The 13,745-nt window shown below is 41.1% G+C and overlaps 1 protein-coding gene across 2 annotated transcripts in view; it reads left to right on the top strand.

The window, feature by feature from the left end:
* The window catches only part of LOC132894248 (uncharacterized), a 45,665-nt gene that overhangs the window by 11,417 nt on the left and 20,503 nt on the right, over nucleotides 1–13,745 (top strand). The gene's annotated exons all lie outside the window — the stretch shown is intronic.

Genomic DNA, 13,745 nt, shown 5'->3' with positions numbered 1-13,745 from the left:
GTTTCTGTACAGAACTTTAACCATATCAATAAACTTGGGTCCCAACCCAAATTTATCCATAACCACCCACAAATAATCCCAACTGATTGTGTCAAACGCTTTAGCTGCGTCTAGTGACAGAGCTGCACATGGGGAATCCGCCTCATGAGAATGATCAATAATATGGAGCAAACGATGTATATTATCCGCAGCTAATCGTCCCTTCATAAACCCTGTCTGATCAAAATGTATGAGTTTTCCCATATAATTATCCAATCTTGAGGCTAATATTTTGGAGTATAACTTGAGATCAGAGTTTATTAAAGAAATGGGCCTATAGTTGCCACATTCAGTATGGTCTTTGCCTTTCTTTGGTAGCAGAGATATGAGTGCGGAATTCATATGGTCATGAAAATAACCCTGGTCCACCGCTGCATGTATGGCCTCCAACAATACAGGGCCTAGGCTGTCCCAAAACTGTAGTAACAACTCTGGAGGTATACCGTCCGGCCCAGGTGTTTTTCCCCTGGTCAGACTTTTCACAGCTTTAAGGAGCTCTTCCAGAGAAATAGGTTTACCCAATTCTTCAGAGTCTGTTCAGCGGTCTCAAAAGTAGCCGGTCACCGGCGGCAAATCGCCGGCTATGGCTTGTTATGCTGCCGGCTATTGTCAGTCGAGTCACAAAATTTAATATTAAATATTTCTGACAGCAAAAAAAGTTGTGAACTTAAATTACATCCACTATGTCATGTATGTCCGTTGCCACGTCAACTGTGTTTACATCCTCGACACGAGTGCAGCCATTACTGCCGCCTGTGTTGCCAGATTGTGTTTACATCCTCGACACGAGTGCAGCCATTACTGCCGCTTGTGTTGTCAGATTGTGATTACATCCTCGACACGAGTGCAGCCATTACTGCCGCCTGTGTTGCCAGATTACGCGTTTTCCCGCCCAATTTGGGCGGTTTTAAGTGCATTTTGGCGGGTTTTGAACATATTTTGGGCTGTAAAACGTCAGCAGTATCTGGCAACATATTTTTTTACTTAATACAAGAAATTAATGGATGCCAACGTTTTTGCCAAAATGGTATTTTATTTTCCATTGTTTAGGCAGCTTCATCATACTATGAGATTCTGTTCAAATTGTTTTTTTCTTCTATGAAGCCTGAGCCATTTATTTTATTAGTTTATAATTATTGTTTAATTTAGTCTTCAAGAGAGACTGCCTGCACACAGCACTAGTATTAATAGTTTTTTTTTCTTACATGAAAGCTGAGGCATTTATATTATATTTTAAGGTAACTTCATGTTGTGCTGTGAGGTTCTCTGCACTTTAACTTTGGAACCAACAGGTGCATTTGGATAAGTAAAGCCTATTTTTCTGCATTTTTGTAGTCCTGGTAATTGGTAAAGTTGTTTATAGGACCATTTCTCAGTGTCTGTTTTTTTAATCAATAGTTTTTCAGTAATAACTTTATTTAACATATCACTCAATTTTAATCAACCCCTGCGCCTCCCCCATAGTCTCCAAAATTTCTGTGGGAAACACTGGCGTGCGTAACAACACTAATCAAGCTTAAGCTAGACGACCCGCCTCAAATACCCGTCCTGGGGAAATGTTATCCCAGTTTTAGATGGCCTGTTCCAAACCATCCCGCCCCATGAAAAATTCGTACTTGCATATCTCTCTCTCTCTCATATATATATATATATATATATATCACATCCCTCCCTCCCTGCACACTTTGCGTACAATGTCTGCCGCTGGCAGACATTTTACCATTTTGCACCCTGCTGTAAATTATTTGTACCCTGCTATTCTCCCAAACTTTGAAGCCCCTGCTGTTTGTTCCAAACAAGGGATATTTATGGCATCCAAAAACTTATGGCATCTGTCCAATTCAAACGTTCCAGTAGAAGAATACAAGTCCTGATAAAAAGACTTAAATAATTTATTTATTTCGGCTTAAAAACTAGTTCCCTTTCAGGAGATCTAATAGAATTTATGGATGCATATTTCTCACACTGTTTTAATTTCAATGCAAGAAGTTTGCTAGGCCTGCTTCCATGAAAATAGTATTTCTGTCTAACCCTATGAATGAGGAATTCTGCTTTGATTTATTACAAAGAATTCAGTTCATATTTAGCTGCTGTTAATCTGTGTTCTATTGACCGACTATAGGTTTTTTTAAGTTGACCTTCAGGTATATCGCATTGTTGCTCCAACATTTTTACTCTCTGGGTTCTGACTTTATTTAAGTGAGATGAGAAGGAGATACAAAAACTCCTTATAAATCCTTTTGTAGCCATCCAAACAAATATAGGATCAGAAACAGAGTCTCTGTTAATGGCTAAAAAGTCAAGTAGTCCTGTTTTAAATTCAGTGAGAAATGTTTCGTTTTGTAAAAGACTAGTGTTAAATCTCCACCTTGGTGATTTTGTAACTTTCAGGGTGTCTGCGGAGTCTAAAAAAGTCTAAAATTACACATTTTCAATTTTAGGCCTAAAAAAGTCTAAAATACAGAGATATTTTGCACTGTTGGTCTAAAATCTCATTTGGGTAATTTAAGACCTAGGTTACGTGCAGAATTATTCTGCACGTAGAAAATCTTTCCCGGAAGTTCCTTTCAGCACCTAGATGTCACCCGGGATTGGTTGGCATCTCGGTGCTGAAAGGAACTTCCGGGAAGATTTTCTAGTTTTGGTTGTGTTGCCAGATTGGGCGGTTTTAAGTGCGTTTTAGTGGGTTTTGAGCATATTTTGGGCTGGAAAACATCAGCAGTATCTGGCAACACTGCGAAGATTTCCTGGTTCTGGTTTACAGCGCTGACTCAGTTCGTGCAATCGCTGGTGTTGCGTAGGCTACCGTGTAAGCTCTGTCAATTTCAGCGACAAATTAAAAATGGAAGTGGACGAATTGGTTCCTAAAAGAACTAGTAAGGGGTCAGTCATCTGGCATTTTTTTTTTTTTTTTGGATATCGCGAGGAGGACATGGAACAGCAAATGGCAGTTTGTAAAGTGTGCAAAAAAACCTGTCATCATGAAAGGCAGCAGCACGACAAATATGTTCCATCACCTGAAACTCACCTGGTACAGTATGAAGAGTCTCTTAAACTCCGAACTACTTGCCCACGAGCTAAACCCCCCCACGAGCTAAACAAATGACCCTGGCGGCCTCGTTCTCCAAAGCCACCCCATATGAGAAAACGAGTCAGAGATGGAGAGCTATAACGGATACAGTCACTAATGTCATTGCCAAAGACATGATCCCAGTTAGTATAGTGGAAAAACCAGGAATTCCAAAATTAGTAAACACACTCGATCCCAAACATGAGTTGCCTGGTCGCAGACATTTTACAGAGAAGGCAGTACTGGAATTATACACATCTGAGAGGCAGAGCCAGAAAACATTCAGTTCAAAAGTGTGCAAAGAGAAAAATTATGTTTTGCAGATCTCCCTCAATCTCTCTCTATTGTAAATGTTCCAGTGGTTCTCAGTAGTCAGGTTAATAGCTTGGAGATCTATTTTTTTTAAATAATTTAATGAAGGAGCACTTTTCTTATTTAGGCTAAATGTCTTTCTCAGTGTTGAGCTTGCACTTTATTGGTTTGAGCCCTGAGCAGCTCTGTATTGTGTTGCCCCTTTGTTGCAATTTTCAAGATTGTTTTTGCAGTTTGTGCCACATCTTTGTTGAATAAAAATAGTCTTATTTCAGTTCAATTGTGATTAATCACTAACATGAAAATTTAAAATGTGTTGTTGAAAACCACCTGTAAAGTTAACCAAGAATGTTATTTAATCTGCAGGGATTGTAGTGAAAACAGTAAAAGTTAGATTTCATGGGGTCCTTTAGAGGAGATTTAAATATATCGAGATGTATATCGTGAAATGGAGAAAATGTATCGGGATATTCATTTTTTCCCATATCGCACAGCCCTATTGTCACGTATTGTCATTGTTTGTAGCAAAATGGGCAAATGCAAGTTTAACGACTGCTGGCTTGAACGCAATGACTTCGTAGACTGGTTAAAACGTGTACCAAACAATCCGTTTGAGGCGTACTGCACATTGTGCAAAGGAACACTCAAACTCAGCACCCTGGGTGTAAAGGCACCGGAATCGCACGCGAAAGCGGAGAAGCACCAGGCTGCCCATAAAAGTCTGCAACATTCGCATGCCATCACTCAATTTTGTTCACCGTTGTCAGGTCCAAGCACATCTCGAGACGGTGTATCAGCTAACTCCGTGCGAACTGTAACGCTACAACACGCAAACCGTACAGAATCGAATGCCTCATCCTCAAGTGATTTGCGGGATGTCTTTGGCTCCACTGCAGCTTAGTTCCTCATTAATGCAAGAGCGCACCCTAGGGATGTAATGAGTTCACTGGTGAATGATGATAAATTTTGTTATTTCGAAAGTAATTCAGGCTCTCCCAATTTTCTTTTTTTTTTGTGCGGCATAAGTCTTAAATTTAACCTGCTATGGTCTTAAAAAGGTCTTAAAAAGTCTTAAATTGAACTTGTTCAAGCCTGCAGACACCCTGAACTTTGATCCCCACATCAATTGCGACTTGAACAGGGTCATGATCAGATATTGTCATTGGTAAAATGGAACATGAATGTACAGCTGTGTTAAGAGAATGTGATAGGAAAACATGGTCAATTCTGGAAAAAGTTTTGTGGCTAGAGGAGAAAAAGGTGTAATGTGTGAACGCCATGCGTCAAAAAGATTGAGGTTAGTCAAAAATGCATTAAGGTCACTAGATGCCTGATGTTGTGCAGCAGACACTACATGAGAAGACCTATCTATTTTAACATCAAGCACTGCATTCATATCGCCTGCAACAATCAGCTCATATTCTGAAAATGGTAATAGAGTGGCTGAGAGCCAGGGGAAAAATGAGGCATCATACACGGAAGGCGCATATATAGACACAAAAGCGATTTTCTTCCCTTGGATTGAAGTACAGATTAAGGATAAACGACCCAGGCCCAAGTCACTCTGACAAGTCATAGTTTTCTCAATGACTACGTCTAAATTTCGTCTAACCATAATCATTGAACCCTTCGTTTTAGATACAGCACTCGAGGAAACGGCGACTTTGTAGATCTTATCTTGCATGCGCGAAACGTCTATCTTCAGGTTAGACTCCGTAATGCACGCGATGTCTACATTATGCCTTCGCAGGAAGTCTAAACATTTCACGCGCTTTGTTTTGGTATTGAGACCTTTAACGTTCCAACATAATAATGATAACCATTGTCGTCCGATATTAATCTTGTGTCCCTTACAAGTACGTAATATTTTGAGTCATTGACCCTGTATCCAAGGTTATCCCCCCCCGTACCCTAACACCCCCCCCATCCCACCCACAGTTGTCTAGCACAGACCCGTGTAAACCACATAACGCAGTCAAAATCCTCAGCTCACTTTCCCCATAAACAAAAGCATTCGTAAGATGGGCCCCCTTACTAAATAATATTCATCGCTAAAACAAAATGTCCAAACTGAATAAAGTGCAAAGGAATAAGAAGCAAACGAGGAAAAAAAAAAAAACTCGATGTGGATAGGGGCAATTCCATGTAAATGTCAACCTCACCATGCAAAAATAAAGCAACATGTAATACATCAAAACCACTCCCAGAGATATCACCTAGGCCTGTATTTTACAGATGTGAATAAGTTGAACCAATTTGTAACCAACTTAATATGTCACTGTCAGTCTTTCTTTCTTATAATGTAAACCCCAAGCTAAAATCAACTTTGATCATGTACAATTCTATATTATTGCCACAAGCCACAGAAATGTATGATAAAATCCACAAAACAGCAAAACAATAGCCATCCTAAATATTATTTAAGAACTTTGATAGTTTTAGCTGATATTTAGAGAGTTTTTCAAAGGGTTATGGTGGTTAAATTGCTGATTTTCTAAACATATGCCATGTCTATTTCAGACGCGTCACATCCATAACGGAATTTCGTCACATCCATAACGCTGACTTTTCCTTCCGAAACTCTGCATGAAATACAAAATATTTTAAACAAAGATTTTTTAATATTCACCTTGGACCCCTCTATCAAATGGATATCTCCATTTCGACATTAGGTTTACAATTTCACAGAGTTTGATAAAAATGTACAGTCACCCAAGAAAAGTGATACTTTTTCTGTCACATCCATAACGCATCTTTTATTGGCGTTTTCTGGCATGCCCTAGATGTACTATGGGAATTGTTCTTGTTCTATCACTTCTCCAGTATGGTACAGCCTTAAAATATGCAACACCTGTTTAAATACTGGGAGACAATAAAACATGCACTGGGTCATTTGTTGCCATTTTGAGTTCAAGTGTCACGTCCATAACGCTGGAATTGCTCATTCTCGTTTAAAAAGTCAGAGCTAGTTTACCGTGAACTTGATCAACCATCGCTAGTAAACTGAACTGAAAGCTCCCACATTAAAGGGTGAATATATCATGCATGCAGATATGCTTACGAATCATTGTAGACATGTCCAACTTTAGCAATTTTCAGTAGCAGTATGTCACAAAAAGTCCAAGTTCTCAAATCAGTCAACGTCAGCCGGTGCGTCTTCCTCCGTGTTAGCATTTATATCCTCCATGTTAGCATTCATGCTGTCTCCATTCAATGCAGGGAATGTTAGCTTCCTTCTTGGAGAGTTGGTGATGTTCGCTCGGTCGGGCAGCTCATTGCTGAACTTCTCCGCCTCTTGTACTGTCTCGAACGACAGCTCCTGACCTCGGTAGGAAACTCGTAGGGTAGCGGGGTAAATCAGGAAAGTAGATAGTCCTTTCGCCCACAGCTCTTTCCACACAGCTTTGAACGCTGCCCTCTTGTCGCTGGTGGACTTACTGTAGTCGGCGAAGAGCAGTAGCTCCCTGCTCTCATCCCTGATGGGAGTGCTGCTGTTCCTAGCCTGCCTAGCACCCTGCAGAATGGCCTGACGATCCTGGTAGTTTAGAACTTTGAATATGAGAGTCTGAGGACGATTGGGTTTCTTGGGCGTGTTGGAGTAGATTCGATGTGCTCTTTCAATCTGTGGGACTTTTGTTCCAAGAGAGGGGATCCATTTAGGCAGCATTTCCTGCAGGAATCTGATGGCATCTTCTCCCTCTCTGTTCGCTCCTAAATTCACTAGCCTCACGTTGTTCCGTCTACCACGATCATCCAATTCTGCCAGCTTGTCTTGAAGCTTTTCCACATCTGTTTTGACAGCAACAAAATCTCGTTTCAGCCCCCGAGTTTCTGACTGAATGCGGTCCACTTTCTCACCCAGGCCTTTCATCGCTGTCATATGTTCTACCAAGTCCTTTTGTAATGCATTGACCGAATCTTTCACACTACCAAGTGCGGCATGAAGAACCCTCTCCACCATAGCCTCAAGTTTACGTTGTTGTTGCTCAAGTGCTAGCAAGATGGCGTCATTACTGCTACCATCTGTGGCAGGCTTCAAACGTTTTCCTCTGGGAGAAGCATTCGGAGACGAAAACTGAGTCTGACTTATTGTAGACTGTTACACCTATGCTGTCGATAAATGTTAAATTGGAAAACAAAAGAGCCTGAAAAATTGACAGAATTTGGGGATTTGTGAAGAGCTCAGAGTTCTCTGACCATCGCGCTCGTCGGTCCCCAATATTCCTTTGTCTTAATTGTTTTTTTTCTTTTGCTTTTTTGTAGTTCACTCTGAAAAACTAACAAAAAAGAAACCCATATTTGGTGCTGTGCCTAAGCTGAAAATGCCTAAGAGAAGCCATGAAACCTCTAACAAGCCAGAACGTGCACCAAGACCAGAACGTCCTGTTGTTCAAGAGGTTGTTAAATCATCAGACACTGGCTACTACAAAACATTGCCTGCACTCTGTCAGCGAGTCATGAGTTTGAAATCCCTTGAAGCGAGACCAATGCATTAAAGAATGGCTACAACAAAACAACGAAAGATGTTCAAACAAAGCTTCTGATCTAAAACTACATGAAAACGAGAGTTTGGGTGCAAATGTTTAAAAAAAACAAAACTTGATCTTCGGCATGAACTTGTATTTTTGGTTGATATCTAGACCACGAGATCGAGTTCAAGTTTAGTCGAGTTTAGTCTAAGCAGTCGCGCGGCTCAACTTTCGCGCAAATTCACAAATTTCATACTTGCATCATCAACTGAGGTCGTAAAGTGCTCCTCTATTTCTTCATTTTCCAATAAAATATCTAAGATAGCATCAAAATCATCCCCAAACAAGAAGTAGTCGTCAGATCCGTCCCCCATGTTTGTTGTTGCCGGGTTAAAGTGTGCACTCTCGTGATGACGTCACGGTACAGTTCAACCTCAAATACGAAACAATAGGACAGTCCTTTGAAGTTTGCCGGGTTTCCTAACCAGTCCCCTTTAACTATGGTCTGACACAGCGTTTGTACAGAGAAGGTGCATTACTCGCATGAGAAATACCTTACGCTTGCGTTGTTTTAGGCTGTTCGAATCGATCAAAACTGATAAAAGTTTCTTCAGGGTTCCTCATGAACTCATAAAAAAGGGTGAACGAATGCAGGATTTCACAAAAAGGCGTAGAGAAAGGTGGCTTTTGAACCTCTCAGTGAAATCGAAGGGAGTTGAATCAAAGCATGCTCAAGTTTGCAGCGATCACTTCGTGAAAGGCTTATCTCTCTCTCTCTCTCTCTCTCTCTCTCTCTCTCTCTCTCTCTCAGCTGTCCTCAGTGTACTTTCCAAGTACTTTTCTTGCTATGTGTCGTTATTTTACGGTACTTTTTTTTTTTTTTTTTAGCCCCGAAGCACTAAAGTCCCCAGCTGTTTCTTTGTTTACTTTTCACTCAATGGCCGCCATATTGAAAACAGTGTGTGTGTGTCTTTAAAGGTGCCCTTCCGCCAAAAACGTTTAATACTGGCTCTTTTTGAAATACCATAGTTCACTCCGAGTTGCATATGCATGCTGCATGTGAAAATGTAATTCTACCCCCATTCCCTGTATTAGCTTATGAAAGAAAATAGTCGGAAAAAAGAGCGGATCAGAAAAAGCCATACGAAGTTACGTCACTTCGAAAATTAGTATTCATAGCCTCGCCCACCTTGGCTTGCGACCGCCCACGGGAAGAAAGTTCGGATTTAAGCGCGAGGAGAGATAGCAGAGCCCATCTCGTCGGTAGCTAACGAAGAGGACCTAACAGCAAGCTGAAAACATGTCTGAACAAGTTCGTGCCTGTGTTATTTGTGGCAGTAACACATCAATGTTGCATGTTTGGGGAGGCTGGGACCTCCCCTGCACGAATTACGAGCGTTCAAAGTCAGGCTGGAGTCGCCGACAGAAACGAAACCTAAGCAGAGCGCCGCGGCTCGCCTCAGGGCGAATTACGTGCCGAGGCGCGGGGCTAGCCCGCCCTGGCAGTGCTGGTTTGTTGGGGAGAGGGCAGAGGTCTTTGGCTGCCAAGTTTGGGGAGGCTGGGACCTCCCCTGCCCGAGTCACGAGCGTCCAAAGTCGGGCTGGGGCCGCCGACAGAAACGAAACCTAAGCGGAGCAACGTTGCAAGATAGAAGCGGTGAAGAAGAAATGTTTGGAATTTATCTTTGGAACACCACCAGCGAAGTATAATGCAGCGTTAGTACTGTGTTCTGATCATTTCGACCACAGTGAGTTTTCAAACCTCGGTGCCTTCAGTAGTGGTTTTGCTTCGAGGTTGTTTTTAATACCTGGATCTGTCGACCACCAGCTCACAAGCTGTAAGTAAAACATGAACTTTTTGTTCGAAGGTTTTTGTTACAAAATAGCATGTTCATATTCTCCACGTTAGCATGCATGACATGGCCACAAGCTAGGCAGGGATGAGAGTTTTCCTCTTTTCGGCAGATTTCCACTTTTTCCGAATAAAAAACGACCTTTTTATATTATGCGAAATCCGTTGAGATTTTTTTTTTTTTTTTTATTAATTTCGGGGGGTTGGGGTATGTTCCTTCATGCTGTTCAAACTTTTATTAACTCCAACGATGTTTACACATTATTTGTAAGTCGCCATCTTTAGTCTCGTTTAAATCTCGTTGAATGTGATGTAAAATTCGTGTTATCTACATTGTTATTGGTCAAAACATCGATGTCGAGACCATAATAGCCAATCAGAACAGTTTTTACAAAGACACCCATATCCGCTTGTTCTGACCCACTGGAGGTAGCGTCACAGTGCTGTTAGCCAATCAGAGGTAACACGTTTACATGTCATGAATATTAATGAGTAAGAGCTGAAATCCTGTTGTTCTCCCGCCACCCACTCCTCCACCAAACTAGAACAGCCTGAAACAGGAGAACCACAGCATTTTCTTTTTTTCACCAAAACCGGCTCACAGGGCATTCATTCATACTAGAGACCACCGCACAATTAATGAAAAAACGATGCGAGGAGACGTTTAACAGGGAGTCCTAGCGGGCTTTTCAACGACGACGATACAGACTGGGCTCCAACACTGAAATTAGGTCATGATAAAGTCAAACAGCAGTCAGAGGAAGATAAAGAGCGCGAAGTAAGAGCAAAATCTTTGTTTTAAAATCTCATCTCATTATCTCTAGCCGCTTTATCCTGTTCTACAGGGTCGCAGGCAAGCTGGAGCCTATCCCAGCTGACTACGGGCGAAAGGCGGGGTACACCCTGGACAAGTCGCCAGGTCATCACAGGGCTGACACATAGACACAGACAACCATTCACACTCACATTCACACCTACGGTCAATTTAGAGTCACCAGTTAACCTAACCTGCATGTCTTTGGACTGTGGGGGAAACCGGAGCACCCGGAGGAAACCCACGCGGACACGGGGAGAACATGCAAACTCCGCACAGAAAGGCCCTCGCCAGCCACGGGGCTCGAACCCGGACCTTCTTGCTGTGAGGTGACAGCGCTAACCACTACACCACCGTGCCGCTCTCAATAAAATGTTTTTCTATTAAAAAAACAAAGCACAAATAAAAGTAATCTTCGCCAGAAAAACCCAATATTATGGCATCTTTTCATGTATCAGAGCAGAACTGAAGGCAAATTTTTTTCTAATTAAAATTCTATTTCTCATTTCATTAAATATCGGAATGTATTTTTGATCGCTATTTTGTCGCTGCTATAGCAAGTTCTGAGTGTTTGAAATATGCTCTGTAATATATCAGTCCATATGTCAAAGCAATGGCCGTAAATGAGAATTTGTTGAGACCTGTGCGAGACATCGTAGGACGGAAGTAAAACGTACAGCGGAAATCAAAGTGACCGACATCTGCCAAGGTTCTCAAAAGACGCGTGCGTCCTCTTTCGAATGCTGATGTAATCAAGCCGGAAGTTTTGTTTGTTTTGATAGCAATCACAAAAGTTTGAAAAAAGTAGGCAGTAATCGTCATTTAAACTCGTTTTTGTGCAATATTTTGTTTGGAAAAGAGTTTTCAAAATGGTGGCGCTGACACCTGGCTGACGCTTCATGTTTCGAAGTCTTGCACAAGTCTTGTGAAGATCACGCGGATAAGTGACTCCTGCCGTGGACCAAACAAACTAAATTCAACATGGCTAAAAACTGGATAGACTGATAAGTATATTTAATTGCAATTAGTTGCCAATACGAGTCACGATATAAGGTTACTAAAACCAAAAACGTCATTGAATAACACGTTAATTAAGAAATAAAGCAAGTTTAAAATGATTTCAGTTCTCCTTTAAATCAAAGTTTAAGCTTTAGACTAGCACCTAGTCCCCGCTCGTCATTCTCCATTCAAGATAGCGGCTTGATGTCTTCTTTATGAGTTATGTATGTGTTTGAGCATTTATAACCCTAAATCTTGACTTCAAAGCAAGAAAACATCACAGATAAGGTCAGAAAGTATTAGAAAAACCAACAGGTTCTTATATTATTAGCAATATTCATAATTTGTTTAGCTATTTGACGTTCATAAGTCCAATGTGATGTAAGCCTGATGTACAGAGCGAATTATTTATACAAGTTGCCTATAACAGAGGACAGAGGTTAGTCGGAATTTTTTTATTATTATTATTATTTTTTTTAGTGGAAATTCAGCTGTGGAGAAGGGGATTTAAGAGAAGTAGGCCCGGCTCGTAATAAAACAATAACAACATACAGTAAGGAATATCAGGATGAAGTTCATGTAGAACTCGGAGCTAAACTCAAATCCGATTCTCAATTAAAACTGAAGTGTCACAGAAGCTGTGTATCTACTTACACTTCAGCTCTGTTATTTCTTTTCATGTATACAGGTAATGAGGTATTAGCCAGGTAGTGTAGAGTGTATTAATATTAGGACGACATACAAGCTGTAGATACTAGTATCGTATTATCTTCACGCTCTTTATTATTGGTTGGAACAAACTAGTAGGCCTGTTTAATAAACTTGGCAACAGTGTGGACTGCTGAACATTGGCATTTCTATTTACATCTTATGGTAACCCCATACAGGGCATTAGACTGTCATTTATTTTGCATTTTTGACATAAAATAATATTTGTCTATGTTTATAGCTTTGCTGTTAATCGGTTTGTTTTCATTCGTATTTGATAAATGTATGAAGTTAATATTCTGTTTTAAATACATACCGGGATTCATACGAAATACCAGAAATAGTTTAAATGCTGGAACAAGAAAATCAGCCACATCAGTGGTCACTAAGACCCCGTCCACACGTAGCCGGGTATCTGCTAAATCGAAGATATTTTTCTACGTTTTGGCCTGTCATCCACATGAAAACACATCAAAAACGAATATTTAAAAAAACTCCGGGCAAAGTGAAGATTTTTGAAAACTCCGTGTATGCCTTTTCGTGTAGACAGAGATAACCGGAGTTTTGCGTTTTAGAACGTCACAATCTGCGCCAAAAAAAATGACAACAAATCTGCCCTGACGTCAAACGTGCAACCTTTGTTTACTGCAGAAGCCAGATTAAGCATGGACTTAAGCTAGCCGCACACTACGGCGATCCACGCGGTACCGAACCGACCCATTTCAGAGCCGACTCCCGACAGGGCACGCACATATCCCTCAACTGTTGACGAGTGAAGTCGCGATTGAAGCAACACGTGACAACTTAATAGCTTTGTGATTGGCTATTGGATGTAGTTACTGTTAAATCCAACACTTGAAGATGCTACAGGCTGAATTACAAATGACACAACACGGAATATGTAGCGCACTATCTAGGCTGCATGAGCTATTATTTCCAACCTTAAATAGTGCACTTATATAGGGGAGTTAAAGCGATTTGGAATTCAGCCACACAACTTGAGCAGAGTGGCTTTCCAGCCCACTGTGTCTATGGATAAAGCTTCAGTCTATGGAATTACAGTATATACCTGCATTAGGTGCTACCAACACGTATTTCTCGCGCTAGAAATTGTGTTTAATGATGTCACGTGTTATATGCGAAAGATATGATTGGCTATTGCTCGCGACTCTCGCCGATCAGTCTGGCTCCCGATTAGTTTTTCGAATCGGCTGTGAGATGAGTCGGTACCAATCGAAAACTAGTCTTTACGCCTGACTCGCGACTTCAGTTGGCTCGGTACGCTGAAAATCGGCGTAGTGTGCGGCTAGCTAAAGAGTAATGGATCGGAGTAGTGCCTTGAAAGCGTTAATTATTGTGCAGGTGCTATTTACTTGTTTAATTTTAGAAGCCCAACTACTGCTCCAAGAGCACAGGCGATGTGATTAGGGGGTAGGATTTGGGGAAATAATGCCATCTACAGGTTTGGAATGCTTATGAATG

The sequence above is a fragment of the Neoarius graeffei genome, chromosome 11, assembly GCF_027579695.1.
Source record: "Neoarius graeffei isolate fNeoGra1 chromosome 11, fNeoGra1.pri, whole genome shotgun sequence".
In the NCBI taxonomy this organism is placed as follows: domain Eukaryota; kingdom Metazoa; phylum Chordata; class Actinopteri; order Siluriformes; family Ariidae; genus Neoarius; species Neoarius graeffei.
This window is presented reverse-complemented; position numbering and strand designations above follow the sequence as displayed.